The sequence below is a fragment of the Equus przewalskii genome, chromosome 16, assembly GCF_037783145.1.
Source record: "Equus przewalskii isolate Varuska chromosome 16, EquPr2, whole genome shotgun sequence".
Taxonomy (NCBI): Eukaryota; Metazoa; Chordata; class Mammalia; order Perissodactyla; family Equidae; genus Equus; species Equus przewalskii.
Window position 1 is genome coordinate 8,736,554 of NC_091846.1, and position 19,806 is coordinate 8,756,359.

Consider the following 19,806-nt stretch of genomic DNA (forward strand, 5'->3'; position numbering starts at 1 on the left):
TATGAATTAGTGTATTAAAAACTCATAGGGCATTTTGAGTTTCCTATGTGGACCTTCTGGTATCTATAAAAGGGAGGAAGTAAAAATTCTGTATAAGTGCTCTCCAAATAAGAAAGTCAGCTGACTGGATCTCCGGCTAATTTAAAGAGGAAAATCAGAAGACTGTGAAGTAGCACCATGCCCACTGGTTTGTTTATCATCTGACCCTTAGAGTGCGGAGGGCTCTGGCCTTCCATGACATCCTCTGCCTTCCCCTTGCCCCATATAGAAGCTTGAGCTGCTCATTTCTGTTGTTTTCTTTTTATGCTAAAAAAAAGAAAGAGCCAATTAACCAATTAGTTGTTGTAATGAAAGACAACGTGGACAGAATTCAGTTTTACCAATAGTTTCAGCCTCTCCCCTAACCAGAATTTTAACACCAGCAATGAATGACCAATTTGAATTTCGTGTCTTCCTTTCTGGCCTAGTACTGCTGGTGTCAACCTTGAACAACTGAAGTAGCTATACACCCACCCTCGTAAGAATTAAAATTACAAACATATTTTTGAGCACCAAAGAGGCCTGACTTGCCATGGAAAACGTTGAACATTCTTGTTCTTAGAGAAAGAGTGGCATGTTTTTGTTCTTCAGCTGGATGTATATTTTCTGCTGACTGTCCCCTCTTTGATAAAGAAAGGAAAACAGGGTTGTTCACTGAAGTTCAGTGGTAACATTTACCTTGTTACTCTGCCCGCTCTGGGATTACTCCTTCCGTGCATCATCCACAATGCCATAACACATCCTGGACAGAGGTTTCACGTGGACAGACACATCAACAGACATTGATAGAACATATTGGTAAGATGTACTGTGTTTTAAAGTTGGAACTTTTGGGCCCCATTTGTGGCATCATGGCAGAAAAGAAGTCCTTGTGCCAAAATTAAGGCTTGGTTCCCCATGGTTATGCATTTCTGTGCCCCAGGAAAATTCCATGTTGGCCCATGAGTGTGAGTTTTATTTCTCTGCAGCATACACACAGGTCTTAAGTCAGAGACCAAAAAAGGCCAGCAGGTGATTCGTGGGCATCTCCGTTGGGCCTCCCTACTGCTGGAGCTGCACACAGTATGACATTTCAGCAAGACGGGTGGGGGACATGAACTTCATTTTCTTTTCAGTAAGCCGTAGCCAGTAGCTCCAGACAGGCCTCCCAGATGACCGTGGCATTTCATCTCCCACACAGTGTGTTCTCTTCTCTGTCTTTCTGGTCTCAACTCTCTCTCCAGATAAACCCCAGAAGAAAAAATGGACAAGTTAAAAAAAGTCTGTATTTGAACACAGGTATCTGCCACACAGGCTGTCGTGTATTCTGTGTGGTTTAAGATGATTGATCTGAGAGTTTACCAATAATACCAAATTAGACCAGGAGGTGTGACATGCAGTAGAGCACCTGGGAAAATAGAGGCAAAGCAACCTGGGAACCTCCAGTGATGGAGCCCTCTACTGTGAGGTCTGGTAATCCTGAAACGTTCAGTGTCACTGTCTTGGGTAGCCGATGTATCATTATTATGTGCGAGAAATGGTCATAGCTGAGCATGCCAGCTGTGAAGAGCATGACCCTTATAGCTTGCCTGAAAAGACAATATCTTTTTGCACTTCCAGTTAGAAGACTTTGCTGGAACTCTACACATATATCTTTTCTATGCTATAGCATATTCATCTGCAAAGCATGGCATAGTGGAGAGAGGGCACGGCACCAGCAAGGAGTCGGTCCCATCTCCACCTGCATGTAGCTATGAGATCTTGAGCAAGTTACTGCCCCTCTTTGAGCTTTGTCATCATCACCAGAAGGAATAACGTCCTTTTCCTCGCTTGGCCTCCTGCTAGCCGAGTCACCTCTGATCAGTCATCTTTGAGTCTCAGTTTCCTCGATTTCAAATAGGATTAATAATAACTCCTCACAAGGTTATTGTGAGAATGTGATGAATTAATTGGCAAAGGTACTTTGAACAGTCAGTAAGACGTTCTTTCTGAGTACAAGGAAATCTGACAAAGCCTTACCTTCAAATGTTTTACTCTCAAGGGAGATGAATCAGAGATATGTGAGATACATAAAGTTAAAACACAGGGTTTGGTCTGGGCTGTACTTTAAGGACAGAAATAATTTTCTAGTCTAGCTTATTTAGCTGCTATATATTTTTTCCAGAGTGTGCTGATGCCATTAAGTGTATATTGGAAGTAAGTCTCACTGTGTGGGAAGTGACTGGAAAAAGGAATTAGAAGCCTAGATAAGAATCTTCCATCTCTGCCCCACACGTTACAGCTCGTGGCAGAGCAGCCGTGAAAGTTGTCAGCTGTGACACAGCCTGAGTGAGCCCAGTGCCCGGGGATGCTAAGATGCCACGTTTAGGTGCCAACACCAGCTTCACACTTGCGCTGGTTGCAGGCAGCTCTGCCCCTGTGACAAGGCATGGTCCTCACCACAGGCCAAAGGATCTGCTGAAATCTCTGGTCCCAGACTCCGGGCGGTGTAATAATGAGCGTGACTCCCAGGGACTCGCACCTCTCAGGGTCAAGTTGAATGGTTTTTATCTTTCTCTTGCTGCCCGGTTCCTGGGAATGCTACTCTTTAGCAGCCCCTGGTGGCTAATCCAGGGAATAATCCGGACGATAGTCCTGTATTAAGAGGTGTGCCTCCCCTGTAACGTCAAGTTTTATCCAAGTTACATCTGAGGGTGTATTTATTTTCATTTTATTTTAATAAGATTTATTATAGTTATTAAATATTTTTTCATACTGATATATGTCATTTTCTTCGGTAACTGATGAATGTGATAGTAGATGATGGTTTTTGTTTTTTATTTATTATTAAATAGTTTAGGCATAAAAGGCATGAAAATTTACGTCAATCAATTAACAAAAATTAATAATGCATCGGCGCCTCCCCAATGTGTGTGTGTGTTGTGTGTATATGTATATATGTGTGTGTGTGTATATATACATATATATATATATTGCTTTTACTATTTGACCTTTTATCACAAAAAATTTTTAAATAGTGAAGAGTAGAAAGTATAAGACCCAAGCACTCATCATCTATATTTAAGACTTATTAACATTGTGCTACATTCACTTCATCTATGTTTTTGTTGTTGGTTAAGGGTACATATTTTAAATATAGTTTGTATGTTCCAGCTTCAACTTTTCAACTTCAGTTCACTTATGTTAGTAGAAGATTTTTATCAACCTTGCCTCTCCCATAAAAGGTTCCATGGAGGATTCAAAAAAGTACAAGGCAGAGATCCTAAATAACAATATCGCTCCTGTTTATTGATCAGCTCCTATATCCTAGGCACCTTACATACATTATTTTAACCCTCACAACGACCCTAGCTGGTGTAGTTATTATTCTCATGTGACAGTTGGGGAAACTGAGGCTCAGGGAGATTATTTGGCCCTCCAAAGAACATAATGAGGAAGTGATGGAGCCATAACACGAAGGCAGGTCAGTTCCTAAGCAGCACCCGTGTTGCTCCGCTATATTGCAATGCTACCTCTCCCTCGGCCCCCCAGCCGTCAAAGTGCTTTTGATGTAGTTAAGGGGAAAAAAAAATTTATTGCAAAAAAAGTGAAACAGTAATCTAAACTTTAAACACTTATACAGGATGCTACCAGAAAATGATCTAAGGTGATATTTAACCTGTTGCCATAAAAAAGTGGCATGTGCTCAGGTACAAGCCCACTTATTGTGAATGGGAAGGGAGTGGCCTGAGGAGGAGACTGGGAAGAGCCGGGATGGAGACATGGGCAGGCTTTGGGATGAGTAAAGAGTAAGGAAGAGCAGGTGTGGGAAGGGAACACTCACCTATTGCCTGCAAAATGGTGCCCCCCTCCCTGTCTTTAAGCTCTTGGTAGATTAGTTAATGGTTTATGAAGAGAGATCTAGGGACTTGGGAACTGTTCCTAAAAGTGCGGAGATTCCTCCAGAACAGATGGCCTGCTCCTCATAGTGAAGATGGTCCAGATTCATCTTCCTTGCTCCAGAGCACTTGGCTCCGTTCTTTGGTCAGGGCGGAGAAGAGAAGAGACAGAGGTAGAATCCTTTTGTAAAATAAATACTTGCTTGCTTTAGCCATTTAATACATTCAGATTTTAAACCCAGGGATTCATCAGGATGAACGTCTGCCCTCAAGCTCCAAAAGCAGTAGAGAAGCCATTATGTGCACCCGCCAAAGGACTTCGTATTTCAGAGACGTGCCCACCGAGTGGAGATTTCAGAGCAGTAGTTACACCTGATCAAAATTGAAAACAGTAAGCTGTTTGTTGCTCCCTAAATCCTAAAATATGGCCATTTAAATACAGTGTTTTGCGCCCCTCCCCTTTATAAACAATGCCCTGTGATTATCTTCTTTCCCATTAATTTTGCCTTGAATAACTCAAGGTTTAGAGAAAATGTGAGCACTTAGGTTGGCATTTCTGACAGCTCTTCAGCATATTACCTGGTGGGAAATGTTAGTGACGCGGTCAATTGGCCGTTCCGATGATTGTTGTTCTGAAAGAACGTTATGTGTCATGGAAGTGAATGTCCCTACAGTACCCCTGCTGGAAGAACCGGGAGTGTTTGCATTTACTCTTAGGACTCTAGCTTAAGGAAATTCTTAGCATAACGCCAAATATCAAAATATTCGCAGTATCAGGGGATGAAAATCCCCTCGCTTGCCAACCAGCTCTTTGAAGTAATAAGAACCACCGGCCTGGCGTGTCAATAACAGAACACATCATGGTAGGTAGAAAATAAAACTCAAAATTGGAAAGTCTTCTCAACTTTTCTGGAAGATTCTCAATACTGGGGCCTGATTTCATAATAAGGTGTAATAAAATAAGAATAGATACTTGACTAAGGTAGAAACTAATTGCCCCCATTCAGTTCATCCCTCTTACAATTCGTTATAAATGGTTTCTTGCTTAAAATTAAATTATACCCTTTTGAATACAGATGGACGCCATGGGAGACGAAAGATGAGTTTCATCTGCTCCTTTTGAGAGGGGACCTGCAGGCTTTCCCCAGACCCTGGTTGGCGGTTGGTGAAAAGTTGTCTGCAGTAAAATTGCTCGCCCTTAACATACTCTAAGATGCAGAATGCGGTGTCATTTTCCTACAGCTCAAGGAGGCAGCAGAGCGTAGTGGGAATAGCACGTAGCAAGGCCACGCCACGCAGCTATCCAGACCCGTGCCCTCTGGGAAACACCAAAGTCTCTGCTTAAATGTCACTGAAAATAGATTGACTTTATGTAAACTCCCCTCCAAGTAAAAACAAGTGGAAGGAATGATAACTTTAAAAAATACTTACCGCCTGAGGAGATGGGAGATATGTTTGCCTCAGCTCCACAACCTCTTTCCTGTGAGAGGTGAGTTTGCTAACTTTCCTAGGCCTCCATTTTTCTGTAAAATGGTGTAACTAAAGGTCCAACTTCAGAGACAAGACTGGAGCGAAGGGGCTCTCATGCTCTGGGGTCTGTGCTTTGAGTCAGTTCCTCCGACTCTGTGAGGCCACGCTGTGATTTACCAGAAAGTGCTCGGCTCTTCCTCAGGTGGTGGAGTGTGCCTGTTAATTGGTAAAGCCCGCTTTAAGTGCACCTGATATGTGATGATCACAGTTTTAAAAATATAAATTAGATTTTTCTCTTTGGAAAAATCATTTTTCAGTTACAAACTTCTGTGGAGCCTTTAAAACTTGAGTGAATTTCTGAGGATATTATTATCTCCTGTAACTTCTCAGGAAAACTGTCAGTGCAGAGAGGGAGGGGGAGAGAAGTGTGGAGTAGTTAAGGTGGCCGAGCCGGCTCTGGGCTGCTTTCTCCATCTTCTTGCTGAAAGGTACAAGTGGCATGCTGGATTGTGCTGTGCCTTTCCATCTGGGGCTGGAACCGGGAGCGCAGGGCCATCCTGGGAAGGCACCTCGCTGCCTGCAGTGAGTTATGCTGAGAGCCTTCCTCCACGTCTGCCCCGTCCCCCACCTCCTCCTCAGTACACACACACCCTTTGAATTATCCCTGATCCCAAAGACACATCACTGTCCACTCCATCCATTCTGTTTAATTCAACACCCATTTGTTAAGTGGAAGATTTAAAAACTACATCTCAGACCCTGACTTCTGATTCGGAGGAGAGACACTTGTTCAAATTGCTAGAACACAGAGTGGAATGTGAGGAATATTGATGAGATGCTGAGGGAGCCTACATGAAGGAGCAAGTCCTGCAGCCAGGGTCACTGGGTCCTTCAGAGAGGACAGATGCTTGTGAATTGGGCTTCGAGAGTAAATAAGATTTCTGTAGGCAGAGGTGGAGGGAGCTGGCATTGCAGGCGGCACAGCCCTGAGACAGGGGGAGGGTGAAGAGTCTAGTTTGCCTAAAGCTTGGACTGTGGGACTGCCAATAACTGGAAATGAGGTGGGAGGGTTTGGGGATTTGAATAGCTAAGTAGAGAGGGGAGTCTGTTTGAGGCAGTCAGGAGGCACTGCGAGATTGGGACAGAGCGCTAAAGTGTTTGAAGCTGCATTTTAGGAAGGTGGATGTGGCAGCAGCGTATGGGATGGATGGTAGAAAGAAAACTCCAGGCAGAGAGAACAATTAGGAGGCTCTGTTAGTGGTACTCATAATCCAGGGAAGAGGTGAGAAGGGCCGGAAGGAGGATCAGGGGTCCGATGGAAAGGAGAGGGCACATACAGGACCCGAGGACCCAGGTTGTGAGCTGATTAGGGGGCTTGTTGAGTTTTAACAGGTGTACGGTGCTCCGGATGATAAACGGTAAACCCTCCCCACCCCAGCCCGACCACTCCCAAGTATAAATCACAAGCTGTGGAATGCTAAGTGTTAACAGCTTAAGACTTATGTGTGTTTATCGCTCAGAAATGTTTAAAGAGGTCATGGATTCTCTTTTAAAAAATATTCTCAGGAATTGCACACTTTGTGCATCATGGACCTATAGGGATGAGCATTCCCCGCCTCCCGAAATATAGTTTTAACTTAAATATCACCTGTCCCTTTGAAATGCAGAAGAAATTGTCTAGAATCCCATTCCACATTCCAGGAGTATTCTATGTCTCCCCCATTCTCTCAGAAATTTCAGGTGGAAGGAGCTTCTATTTTTTATAGTTACCTGTGGCTCTGAATTTCTGTTTCTCTTACATTAACTCAGCTTATGGGTTCCCACCGTTCTGCTTGTGCTGCTTGTGTTCCGTGCAGCATCCCTCCACACCTGGTGCAGCCTCCCTTTGTTGATTTCCAAGATTGTTTCTGCTTTATGATGCTGGGGTCTCCATTAGGGACTTAAATGTGCCTGTAGATGTCAGGAGAGAAAAAGGAAGCTCTGGAAAGTTAAACTTGGGAGTCGTTTATATAGAAGTAATGTCAAAAGTGATGCCACTGACAGGAGAGTGTACACAGAGGAGCAAGGAAGGCACGCAACAGCGCCCCTTAGGGGCCAGAGAAGGAGGAGAGGAAAAGGAAGGAAACAGAGGAGGTGGTTAGAAAGGTTGTTGAAAACAGGAGAATCCCACCTCATAGAAGGCAAATGAGGGAGGAATTTCTGAAAGGTGAGAATGATTTATACCAGGTACCAGATGGTGGATGAAAATGAGACAGAAATACCCTAGAGTTTGGCAGTTTCAGAGGAGTATCTGTAAGGACACCCAGATTTTCCTGGTTCCTTGACAGTCCAGTAGTTTAGCAGAGTCTGGCCTCCCTTCAGCCCACTGTGCAGCCGTGAGAAGGCTCCCTTCACGCTGTGAGAAGGGGCAATGGTGACATCTACAGGGCGTTGTCTGGAAATGAATATCTGTGCCCAGAGAAAAGACTGCAGGCCAAATATTACCTTAAATTCCAGGGAATTTTACAAAAAGCAAGTGCTGCTCTCCTCCCACTTGTTCACTAAAGTGTGAACCACAGACCTAGCTATTCCACAAACTTAATTGAAACTAGATTTGAAATTAAAAACGCACAACTACTTTCATTTTTCATTTCATTCCTGAAAGTCAAAACACTAAGACAGCAAGAATAAGATTTATGTCCTACACTGCAAGCAGTTTGCCTGTGAGATAATTCAGAGAAGCAATTATGTATTGCACTAACCTAAGAGTCAAACAGTCTATCTGTAATTCAGTCCCTGGAGAGGATGAAAGCCCATCGCTTCTGCTCCACCAGGAACAGAAAGAGAAGCATTTAAATTCAGAAGTATTGAGACTGTTACATGACAGTGTTCTCTTGAAAACAAGACTTATCCTAAGTATTGTGCTGAAAAAATAATATAGGCAATTATATCATTTCTCAAATTCTTCCTCAATAGTATTTCCCTAGTTTTTGTTTCAGCTTGAAAGAAACAGAGAGCCAGAATTCTCTATTTATTTTACAAGCATAAAGAGGCAGAAGAAAAAAGAAAAACAAGAAATAGAACAAATGCAGTGATTAGAAAAGCTACAAAGATGGTAGCTATTAATCCAAGTATATCAATAATCACATTAAATGTGAGTGGTCTAAACAAACTAATTAAAAGACAGAGATAGTTAGAAATGATAACTATATGTTGTCCACAAGAAACACAATTTAAATATAAAAACTCAGATTAAAAGTAAAGGGATTAAGAAAGATAAACCATGCTAACAGTAATCAAAAAAGAGTTGGAATAGCTATATTAAATTCAGAGAAAGCAGACTTCAAAACAAGGAAGATTATCAGAGAGAGAGAGGAGCACAATATAACGATAAAGGGGTCAGTTCTCCAAAAGACATAAAAAGCATGAAGATAGCTATTGATATTTAAGGCTCACTCTGTTTGGGTCCAGTGACTCTTACATTCAGGTATGTTCAATTATTGCAGTCTTGAGACCCTGTTGCTTTCGTCTCCAAAATCTGCTGAAAAGCCTCCAGGATTTAGGGGAAAAGTAATTGTAAACACCTGATCTGTCCTGGACACTGCTATGCCCTTTATACTTTTTATGTATGTTATCTCATTTAATCCTCACATTAACCTTTGGATGCAGGTGCTTCGATGCCCATTTTATAGATTACTCAGGTTGGTTTGATCAAATAATGTTTTGTTTATTATTTTATTCATCAAATATTTAACAAGCACCTGCTGAGTCTCAGAATAATAAAGTGGATATGACGCAGTGTCTTCCTTCAAGAAAATCCCAGCCAAATATCCCACCTAATGGCTGCAGAGCACCTCACTTGATCCTCTCAGCATTGCCGAAAGACAGGCAGGAGAGCTCTTGGTATTTCCATCTCCCAGATAAAGAATCAGAGGAAGAGAAGTTGTTCCTGGCCTAAGGTCTGATGGCTAGTAAGCAATAGAATTAAGGCTTCATGCAGGTCTCCTGCCTCCAATGCTAATGCTCCGTTCAGTATTCTAACCATGGTATTTTATTGACAAAGATAGGAAATTGACTTACCATGATCAGAATGATGCACAGGGGAGTTTTGCCTTTCAGCATTGAGCGAGATGAAACCATTTAGGACATTTATTATAGCCCTTGCCTCTGACCAGGGTTGCATGAAAAGTGACAGTTCTCCAAAGTGTCACCAGGGTATTAACACATGACCTTTTCCTAAGTAACAATTGTAGCTCTGAGATTAACCATGAGGTTGGCCAAAAGCTCAGTATTCTGCCCCACTCCTGGGGACAAATACCCATCCATGGAAGACCATCCACCACACCCAGGGAAAGCCATGAAACAGATTCAGGTGGCTCCTAAGTGAGAGCCACAAGATGCTGTTTCCCCCAAAAGTAGAGGCCTGAGTAAGTTTTTAGAACTTTGATATTCAGAATTTTCCTTCTTCAGATCTTAATGTATACTATTGTGAGTGAGCAGCTCCAAAGAATATCATTTCTTATATGAAGACCCAACACATAAACTAAGCAGGTGATCCAAAAGATCCCAATCGAATTCTGGTTCTGAGTGACATGGAAGAAGCACCCTCCACCCTTTCTCTCCCACTGAATGCAGCTGTACAGCCTGGGCAGGATGCATGGAGCAGCCATTTGAAAACTCTGAAAGTAATATATAGCAGGAAGACTGGAAGGAAGACCAGAATTTGAGGTATCACAGAACTGGTGGTGAATTTACAAGTTTTTCTCCCCAGTATCCCCTGGCCTGAACTCAGTGCAGCTTGAAACCTGGAAGTGGACACCTGGATGTGGCAGAGGGAGCTCCATGAGAAGTCCTCTGTTTCTGGCTGCAGAAGTGGGAAAGGGAACTCCTAGCGCTCAGAGAGAGCTAAGTAAATATCCTTTTTTAAAATTTTCTCTCTTTTCTCATACCCCCAACTTCTGAGAGGCCTTTGTGGTCGTGGCAGCAGCAGTGGTGGTGGCAGGAGCCTGCCAAAGCCAGACTCTGAGGGAGGGGAAATTTCTTCTCTGCTTGTTGGAGCTGTGTCCCAAGAGGGTGGGATTAAACCCAATGCTTTTGTTTGCTCTCTGTTCCTCTGCCATTTAGTCACAGATGTGAGCACAGTTGTGAGAAGTGCACGGCAGAGTGGAGTAACTAAAGTCCTGGCTTTCTGGCTGGAGGAATAAAAAGAAGAGCCCCAGGGAACTAGAAAGGACTGTGGAGACTGGAGAGAGGGAGGAACCTGGGAGAGTGACCCCTTAAAATTCTCTCGGAGTCCCTGGCTCACCCCTGAGCTGTACATGTATGAATCTCATCCTAACAGCATATGTAGACTCTGACAACTGGACTGCAGGATAGGCTACCACCCAGGGCCACACCAGCCATTGTTTGGTGCACACATGAGGCAGACCCTAATAGAACTTCAAAGACTTTTCCAACTGAGCAGAGGCTGGAAACACAATCCACGGAAGGCTGGATGGAACTTGCAGCCTGAACTCTACCTGGTAAATTGCCTGCTATCAACTCTTCAGTAGTATTTAAACCGTACCAAGAGTTGCATAATGTAATATTCAAAATGCCCGAGACACAATCTAAAATTGCTCAGCCTCCAAAGAACCAGGAAAATCTCAGCTTGTCTGGGAAAAGCTAGGTGACAGATAGTAAAGTTAGAATGTCACAGATGTTAATTTATTTGACAAAGACATTAAATGCAACTATTTTTCAAATGTTCCAAGAAGTAAGACAAGTATGCTTAACATGAATGAAAAGATAGAAAGTCTTATCAAAGAAATAGAAGATATAAAGAAGAATCAAATGGAAATTTTAGAACTAAAAATATAATAACCAAAATAAGAAACTCACTGGACGGAAATGATAGTCAATGAAATTTAAGATAGATAAATAGAAATTGTCCAATCAGAACAGAAGGAAAATCAATTTAAAAAACAAAGAAGAGGGGCCAGCCCAGTGGTGTAGTGGTTAAGTTCACGTACTCCACTTCAGCAGCCTAAGGTTTGCAGGTTCAGATCCCAGGCACAGACCTGGCACTGCTCGTCACATGCTGTGGCAGTGTCCCACATAAAATAGAGGAAGATTGGCACAGATGTTAGCTAAGTGAAAATCTTCCTCAAGCAAAAAGAGGAGGATTGGCAACAGATGTTATCTCAGGGCCAATCTTCCTCACAAAAAAAAAGAAGAACAACAGAAACTTAAGGACCTGAGAGACAATAGAAAAAGTTCTAGTATTTCTGTCATAGGAGTCCCAGAAAAAAAGGAGTATGTGTGCTGAAAACTATGTGATGAAACAATGGCTGAAAACTTCCCAGATTTGGTGAAAGATATAAACCTACAGATTCAAGAAGCTCAGAAAACCTCAAACAGGATAAGCCAAAAGAAATCCATGCCCAGATATACCTTAATCAAACCCCTGGAAACTAAAGACAAAGGAAAAAACTATTGAAAGCAGTCAGAGAAAAATTACGCATCATTTCTAAGGGAACAACAATTGAGGTGACTGCAGATTTCTCATCATAAACTATGGAGACCAGAAGACAGTGAAACATTTTTAAAATGCTAGAAGAAAGAACCATCAACCTAGAATTCTATATCCAGTGAAAATATCTTTTAGAAATGAAGGTGAAATAAAGACATTCTCGGATGAAGGAAACTAAAAAATATCTATTGTCTGCAGAGTTGGTCTAAAAGAACTGTTATACTGAACAACTATTGGGCCAACAAAGAAATCAAAGGAGAAATAAAAAAAATCTGGAGACAAATGCAAAGGGAAATAGAACATACCAAAATCTGTGGGATACAGCAAAAGTGGTACTAAGAGGGAAGTTTATAGCAATACAGGCTTATGTTAAAAAAACAAGAAAAATCTCAAATAAACAATCTAACAGTATACCTAAAGGAACTATAAAAAATAAGAACAAACAAAGCCGAAAATCAGTAGAAGGAAAGAAATAATAAAAACCAGAGCAGAAATAAATAAAATAGAGACTAAAAAGACAACAGCAAAGATCAATGCAACTAGGAGCTGGTTCTTTGAAAAGAAAATCAAACTTGACAAACCTTTAGCTAGACTCAAAAGAAAAAAAAGAGAGAAGGCTCAAATAAATAAAATCAGAAACGAAGAGGAGAATTACAACTGATACCACAGAAATACAAAGGATTATAAGAGATTACTACCAAAAGCTATATGCCAACAATCTGGATAATCTACGAGAAATGGATACATTTTTAGAATCATACAACCTTCCAAAACTGAATCAAGAAGAAATAGAGAATCTGAGTAGACCAATCACTAGTAAAGAGATTGACACAGTAATCAAAAACCTCCCCAAAACAAAAGTCCAGCACCCGACCTCTTCGCCAGTGAATTCTCCCAAGCATTCAAAGAAGACTTAATACCTATCCTTCTCAAACTCATTCAAAAAATTGAAGAAGAGGGGGCACTTCCTAATTCGTTCTATGAGGCCAACATTACTGTGATACAAAAAACAGACAGGGACAACCAAAAAAATAAAATTGCAGGCCAGTATCACTGATAAACACAGATCAAAAATCCTCAACAAAATATTAGGAAATCGAATACAACAATATGTTAAAAGAATCATACACCATGTTCAAGTGGGATTTACTCCAGGGATGCAAAATGGTTAAACATTCACAAATCAATCAATGTGATATACCACATTAACAAAATGAAGAATAAAAATCACATGATCATCTGAATAGATGCAGAGAAAGTGTTCAACAAGATACAACATCAATTTATGATAAAAACTCTGAATAAAATGGGTATAGAAAGAAAGTACCTCGACATAATAAAGGCCATATATGACAAACCCACAGCTAACATCATACTCAACAGTGGAAAACTGAAAGCTTTCCCTTGAAGAACAAGACAAGGATGCCCACTTTTGCCACTCTTACTTAACACAGTATTGGAAGTCTTGGCCAGAGCAATCAGGCAAGAAAAAGAAATAAAAGGGATCCAAACTGGAAAGGAACAAGTAAAACTGTCACTATTTGTGGATGGCATGATTTTATGTATACAAAACCCTAAAGAATCCACCAAAAAGCTATTAGAAATAAGTGGATACAATGAAGTTGCAAGCTACGAAATTAACATACAAAAATCTGTTGCATTTCTATACACTAACAACAAAATAACAGAAAGAAAAAGCAAGAATACAATCCCATTTACAATTGCAACAAAAAGAATAAAATACCTAGGAATAAACTTAACCAAAGAGGTGAAAGATTTGTACACTGAAAACTATAAAAATTGTTGAAAGAAATTGAAGAAGATACAAAGAAATGGAAAGATATTCCATGCTCTTGGATTGGAAGAATTAACATAGTTAAAATGTCCATGCTTTCTTGAAGCTTAATCTACGATTCAATGCAATCCCTATCAAAGTTCCAACAACACTTTTCACAGAAATAGAACAAAGAATCCTAACGTTTATATGGAATAGCAAAAGATCCTGAATAGCCAGAGGAATCCTGAGAGAAAAGAACAAAGCTGGAGGCATCACACTCTCTGATTTCAAATTATACTACAAAGCTATAGTAATCAAAACAGCATGGTACTAGTAGAAAAACAGACACACAGATCAGTGGAACAGAATTGAAAGCCCAGAAGTAAACCCACACATCTATGGACAGCTAATTTTTTACAAAGGAACCAAAAACATCCAATGGAGAAAGGAAAGTCTCTTCAATAAATGGTATTGTGAAAACTGGACAGCCACACGCAAAAAAAAAGAAAGTAGACCATTATCTTGCATCGTACACAAAAATTAACTCAAAACTAATTAAAGACTTGAATGTAAGACCTGAAACCATAAAAGTCCTGGAAGAAAATATAGGCAGTATGCTCTTTGACTTCAGCTTGAGCAGTATCTTTTTGAGTAATCATGTCTCCTTTGGAAAGGGAAACAAAAGCAAAAATAAACAAGTGAGACTACATCAGACTCAAGAGCTTCTGCACAGCCAAGGAAACCATCAACAAAATGAAGAGACAACACACCAACTTAGAGAAAATATTTTCAAACCATATATCTAATAAGGGGTTAATATCCAAAATATAACTCAACAACAAAAAAACAAAGAATCCTATTTAAAAATGGGCAGAGGATCTGAACAGATATTTTTTCCGAAGAAGATATATGGATGGCCAACAGGTACGTGAAAAGATGTTCAACATCAGTAATCATCAGGGAAATGCAAATCAAAACCACAATGAAATATCACCTCATGCCCACCAGAATGGCTATTATTAAAAGGCAAGGAATAACAAGTGTTGGAGAGGATGTGGAGAAAAGAGAACTCTCATACAGTGCTGGTGAGAATGTAAACTGGTACAGCCACTGTGGAGAACAATATGGAGGTCCCTCAAAACATTAAGAATAGAACTACTATACAACCCAGCTATTCTACTTCTGGGTATTTATCCAAAGAACAGGAAAACGCTAATTTGAAAAGATACATTCATCTCTGTGTTCATTGTAGTATTATTCACAATAGCCAAGACCTGGAAACAATCTAAATGTCCATCAGTGGATGAATAGATAAAAAAGATGTGGTATGCATATACCATGGAATACTACTCAGCCATAAAAGAGATGAAATCTACCATTTGTGACTACATGAGTGGACCTTGAAGGTATTATGCTAAGTGAAACAAGTCAGGTGGAGAGAGACAAATACCCTCTGATTTCTGCACACATATGTGGAAGATAAACAACAACAACAACAACAAACAAACACATAGACACAGAGAATAAACTGGTGGTTACCGGAGGGGAAGGAGGGAGGAGTGAGGGTGAAAGGGACACATTTATAAAAGGACACATTAAAAAAGGGCACATGTGTACAGTGATGGATGGCAACTAGACTTTGGGTGGTGAACACGATGTCGTCTACCCAGAAGTTGAAATACAATGATGTACACTTGAAATTTATGTAATGTTATAGACCAATATTACCTCAATAAAAAGTAAAGAAAAAGTAGATAAATAAAAGAACTGTTAAAGGAAGTTCTCCAGACAGATGGGAAATGATACCAGAAGGAAACTTGAAACAACAGAAATAGTAAATATCTGGGTATATAATAGACTGATCTTTTCCTATTGAGTTATTTAAAATATATTTAAAAGCTAGAAGCCAAAATTTTAACATTGTCTCTTGGGTTTTTCAGTGCACATAGATGTGATTCATAGGATTTCCTTGCAGACGAGAGAGTGCAAAGGGATCCAGATGGCAGTAAGGTTTCTGCGTTCCACTTGTGGTGGTAGAATACTGATTTTAATTGGACTAGGGAAAGTTAAATTTGTATATTGTAGTTCCCAAGCCAAGAAATAAAAAATTATATAAAGAGATGTGGTCAAAAGTGCAATAAACAAATTAAAATGGAATACTGAAAAATGTTCGAATAACCCAAAAGAGGAGAGGAAGGGTGAAACAGAGGAACAAAAACAGAAAACAATAAAATCATGGGTCTAAATTCAAACGTATCAATAATTACGTTAAATATAAGGTAATGATTTCAGCAAACAGTGGCCCATAGGCCAACTCTATTTTTGTAAATTAAGTTTCATTGGAACACAGCCGCACTCATTCCTTTATGTACTGCCTCTGGCTGCTTTCTCGCTACGATAGCAGGGTTGAGTTTTGCAACAGACTGTGTCAGCCACAAAGTCCAAAATATTTGTTATAAAAAAAGTCTGCTAACCTCTGGTCTAAACACACCAATTAAAAGACCAAGATTGTCAGAGTATGTATGGATACATGGATTTAAAAAGCATGACCTAGCTATATGCTGTCAACAAGAAACTTGGTTAAAATATAATAATATAAGTAGGTTAAAAGTTAAAAGATAGAAAAGGATATAAGATGGAACTACAAATCAAAGTAAGCTGCAGTGGCTGTATTGATATTACACAAAGTGGACTTCAGAGCAGAGAAAATTGCCAGGGATGAGCGGGGTATTATGTAATGATAAAAGGATCGATTCACCAAGAAGACACAGCAATCCTAAATGTGTCTGCCTCTAACAATAGACTTTTAAAAGACATCAAGCAAAAACTGAGAGAACTGAAAGGAGAAAAAGACAAATCCAAAATTATGCTTGGAGATTTCAGCACCCCTCTCTCAGTAATAAACAGAAGCAGCAGACAGGAAATTAGCAAGGCTGTAGAAGAACTGAGTAACACCATCAAGCAGCAGAATCTCACTGATGTTTATAAAATACTCCATCCAACAATAGCAGAATACACATTCTTTTCAAGTGCACATGGACCATTCGCCAAGGTAGACCATATTCTGGGTCATAAAACAAACAAATTTAGAATAATTGGGATCATAAAAAGTATGTTGTCTGACTTTGATGAAATTAGACAAAGACCAATAGGAGAAAGATAATAGGAACATCTTTCAACATTTAGAAATTAATACACTTCTAAATAACCCATGAGTCAAAAGGAAGTCTCTTGGGAAATTAGAAAATATTTTAAACTGAAGGGAAATAAAAATACGTTTAGAAATTTGTGGAACATGGCTAACATAGTGCCTAGAATGATGTTTATAGCATTAAAAACCCAGAAAAGAAGAAAGATCTCAAATCAATAAGCTTCCACATCAGGACACTAGAAAAAGAATCATGCTTATAGCATCGAGCATAGTTAGAGTATAGCAAAAAGAAAGGAAATAATAAAGACAGGAGGAGAAACCAATGAAACTGAAAACAGAAAAATAATGGGGAGAATCAATGAAACCAAAAGCTGGTCTTTGAAGTAGTCAGTAAAATTGATAAACCTATTGTAGGGCTGACAAAGAAAGAAAAAGACAAACTTAGCAGCATCAGAAATGAAAGAGGGGATGTCCCCACAGACACTACAGATGTTAAAAAAGAATGAGCTATTGATGCAGCTAACAACTTGGATGATTCTCAAGGCAGTGTGCTGAGTGAAAGAAGCTAGTCTCAAAAGGTTACATACTCTTGAGTCTGTTTATATGAGGTTTTCCAAAAGATGAAATACAGTGCTGGAGAACTGCTGAGTAGCTGTCAGGGGTCGGGGATGAGAAGAGAATGTGCAAAGGAATTTTTTTTGAGAGATGAAACTATTCTATATTCTGGTTGTGGTAGTAGTTACGTAAACCTTTATATGTTTTAAAATTTATAGAGCTATACACGAAAAAGTCACACACACTACACAGTCAGTGTTACTGTATGTTAATTTTTAAAATAAATTTCGGGAAAAGATCACAATTCATGTGGTCATTTTCTTATGGTCCTTTGGGTGTTATTCATTTGAAACTTACAGGAAAGGCAAATATATTTGGTGTTTGGTGGGGAGAGTTCTCACTTCTTTTGGGGAATAGATTGCATCTGTAGCAGGATAAGGTGTGAAGTGTTGATGTGTGGTAATATTCAGAGCATTCGTTGATGCACCCTTGCCCAGCCTCTGACTTGCGCATCCAGGCACAAGGCACCACTCACCATAGCACGGCCATGAAGCTCAAAAAGAACTCATGTTCTCAGCGTCACCCTGAAAAGCCTTGAGAGACAAAAAAAAAGATATGAAAAGGGCGATTAATCTGGGCAGAAATGAATCTCTAGCCTGCCATTTTCCCTCAGTTAGAGGGAAATTATCCAAGCTGGGAAAGGGGAAGAGTGTTTTCGAAGAATCTCAAGATTTCAGCCTTAGCCTGTTTGCACCTTCCTCAGGCTGAATCCCAGAGGAGAGACTCAACCCCAGTGGATCCCCCATAATTGTGGGGATCCCAGAGTGGTGGGGACCCTTGGTTTGCTCATCCCACTTGGCCTCCTGGTGCTTACGAACCTCACTGACCTCCCCAAGCCACAGTGGGTTAACAGTGGCAGAGCAGAGGTTGCAGGAGAGCAGTGGGGGCAGAAGGAGCCTCCTGAAAGCTTCGGAGGATGGAGACCAGCACCCACACAAGATGAAGCAGGGGACTTGTGTGGACCTGACACCAGAGGCCACAGTCCTCGACGCCGCGAGGTCAGAGCCAGGGACCTCAGCCCTGAAGGCGTACTTGTACACAGCAGCAGGTGTGATGTGAAAGGTGACACCCACAGGATCCTTCCAGATGAGCCATAGCTCAAAGGCTGCCAGCCCCGGAGGAGGTGGAGGGAGTACCAGAAACCAGCACATCCCTGCTCCCACTGTACGGGTGCCATGAGTCCCCCAGCCTGGAATCAACCCAGGGTGGACAAGGAGAGAAGACAAGCCCTGGAGGGAGTTTCCACACAGTGGATGCTTTATCTAAACCTAAATGGAGAAATTACGGGATTGAACTCTTTACCTAAAAGCAACTAGATTCTGTGTCCCACTACTGAGGAAAAATGAAGGCTCAAAGGTAGAGATTAAGGGCAGTCAGACAAAAAGCAAATTGTACTTTTGAAATTTTGAAGTTCATATCTGTAACATACCTTTAAAAAAAACTGTTATAACTGAGAATAGGAAGGAATGGTGGTATTCGTATTTTTTGACCTGATAACATGTTCTAGCCAGTAGATAAGGCTCCGGGGCTATAACAGCCACCCTGTATGTGAGACAGTCTCTTTTTGTGGTTGGAAAATGAGCTCAGAGAGACTCAGTGGCCGAGGCTGCACAGCAGAGCCAGGATTTGAAGGCATCTGACTCGCAACCTATGCTCTTTCCGCCTGTGTTCCACACCACCTCTCACGGCAAGAAAAAACGCTAGGGTAACTGTCCCTAAGTTCTCAGGATACCGCTGTCCCATGGCAGGGGAGGTGGAGAACCTTAGAGGGATGCAGTAATGCTGGCATCAGAGTGGCCAACGCTGGCCCTGACACTGGGCAGCCGTGAATCTCAGTTGACACTAGAGAATAGTCTCAGACCAGGAACTCACTCATTCCAGGGAGTTTGTATTGTTATCTCAAGTGACATATGTTAACACTTGCTTCATCTTTGAAGACAACAAAGAGTTTAAAGTGGGGAGTTCCCAAAAGGAAGGGGGATTCTCCCACCCCACTCATTTCCCTGTGGGTTGGATTTGGCTTAACCGTGAGTTGTACTGTGTTGGTGGTCTCGTTAACCTCTGTCAGTAACCATTTGAGTTGTTCTGCTGTAAGAAGGAATGTACCTGAGATAGGCTCATGGGGTGCTCTACCTTTGTCAGCAACAAGAAATGGAGGTCAACTTAGGCTCTTACAGAGAAAATCCCCTGCTGAGGATAGCTGTGCCTGTCTGCTTTTTTACATTCCCTTCTAGGAAAATCGACATTGATTTTAGGAGTACTTGTAGCAAGGGAAGAAAGAGGTAGACAACGCAAATTACAATCTGTAGCTGGCTACAGTCCTTTCTGCCACTGGTCATCTACAGCCGGGGTCCTAAAGGGGCAGGTCTTTGGGCTTCTGCCAGATACAGGCAGTGATGGAATTGAG

The 19,806-nt window shown here is 40.9% G+C and overlaps 1 protein-coding gene across 13 annotated transcripts in view; it reads left to right on the forward strand.

Moving 5' to 3' along the window:
* The window catches only part of MTUS2 (microtubule associated scaffold protein 2), a 559,616-nt gene that overhangs the window by 427,591 nt on the left and 112,219 nt on the right, over positions 1–19,806 (forward strand). The gene's annotated exons all lie outside the window — the stretch shown is intronic.